Source organism: Miscanthus floridulus, chromosome 16, assembly GCF_019320115.1.
Source record: "Miscanthus floridulus cultivar M001 chromosome 16, ASM1932011v1, whole genome shotgun sequence".
Taxonomy (NCBI): Eukaryota; Viridiplantae; Streptophyta; class Magnoliopsida; order Poales; family Poaceae; genus Miscanthus; species Miscanthus floridulus.
In genome coordinates, this window is record NC_089595.1 from 84,407,171 (window position 1) to 84,409,172 (window position 2,002).

The window sequence follows — 2,002 nt, forward strand, 5'->3', positions numbered from 1 at the left end:
GGAAATTTTTTGAGAACTAAACACAGCCAAAACCTCTAGGGCCGCCCATACAAATATTATTTGACTTAGTGAAAAGAGTGAAGCAAAAGTGGAAGACGAGCGAGTCATGTGAGAGACGGTGAAGTGAAAACGAAATCCAACGGCCGCATGCTTGGGAGCATGTGCCCTCGAGGGCAGATTTTCCACGTCCCTGCGAGATGCCTATGCAGCCAGTGCAGGAACAGTCCAAGAATCTTACCGTGAGCTGTCAAATATCTGATACTACCCACGACGACGTACAGGTGTAATGTAAAATGGCTTTACCATGGACGCGGAAATTATGCCCCCAAGAGCACACGCTCCCAAGCATGCGACCGTTGAAAGTGTCACGTATCACGAGATGAAGGATCTAACGGCTGCATGCGTGAGGGCACGTGATCTTGAGAGCAGATTTAACTTTCACCATCTCGCAGGCAGAGGTCAGTGTTTTGTGAAGGAGCACTTTGCCAGTTGGAAACTATTCTCTGGTCCAAAAAGCTTGGTCCTACGTGCACGGCAGGCAGTCAAACGATTTGACTCTGATCATTGATTTATCAGGTAGTATCATAGTACCAGGAGTGTGTTCAGAAGAAAAAATGACAGTGACATGATTGTTAAGGGCATTTTTTTTTGTTATTATACGTGGTATTCGTATGAGCACACTTTGAGTACAGCTTGCTTGAGTATTGCTCAAGATCCAATAACGTTATATGAATGGAAGCTCATACATTAAATGGTTTACATATATGGTTATACTTGAATTGTACTGTACAAATAATCATACTAGCTCAGCATGGTAGTACTCTTTAACTTATAAAACAAAAACTTTTCTATGACGTGCGGTAGAAATCACACTTGCAGTAAATCAAAGATATATACGTACTGAATGAGTCGGGCAAACGTGACCGTGCGAAAAATAAAGGAATCAACAGAACTGAAAATACTGATGCACTTGCTGCTGATGATATTGCTACGACGTTCCTCTAGCACAGAATATATATTGCCGGCAGCATATTTATTTCCTAGGTAAAGGTTCATACTAGCGGCCGTGTCATTGACTCGGCACACGCGCACCGACATCTACGTCTATATTTATTGGTGGGTATTCGTTATCCATATTCAAACTCTTAACCATTTCATTTAAGTAAGATATAGGTAAAGTTGTTTTTATCCAATAGAAATGGGTCAGATGATACAAAGCTTAGCTTAATTAATCATCTATTAGTAAAAATAGGCGGGTCAGATAAAAATAGGTGGGTCAGAAGCCCTGTTCGTTTGACAGCCATTGGTACAGTGTCTTACTCTCACAATAAATCAGCGAATAATACTTTTTAGTTTGAATTTATCAACCATTCACCCTGTTTGAGTTTTGCATTTCTAATGTGGGACTCACATATTGATCATATTGTAGTAATCTACACAAAGTACCAATCGCTATATTGAATCATCCAACAAATTTTATTTAATTTTGCTATATTTTTTTTAAGTGCGAACGCAACATTTTTTATTCTAGGTGTCCAGCCCCTCCCTCGCTTCGCCCATGCTTACACGCTATGACAACCATTGCAAGGATACATAAGAGAGTAAGTTTTAACTCTAGTTACAAGTCTCGATCATACTATAGGTCCTGTTCGTTGATCTGAAACTTAGCTGAAACTGGCTGAAAATACTGTTCCGGCTAAAAAAAGAAGCCGAACAAACTGAATATGGGGTAAGCCGAACAGGGCCATAGTTTCTCAAAGTGTACGGTCATGCCAAAAACTAAGATTCAAAATGGGCATGTGCTGGTTGTCCATTTCTGCCCTATCTTGGTTTCATTCATGCGTATAAACTTAAAAAGAAGCTAGGCATGCAAATATACAGCTCCATCTCTCTGCTACGGCGACCATTTTAAGCTTCACTCGTGAACATGGCGGGGTGAATGTAGTCCACAAGACATTGGCCCACATGCCGGTCTAAAATGAATAGTATATGTATAAGCTCA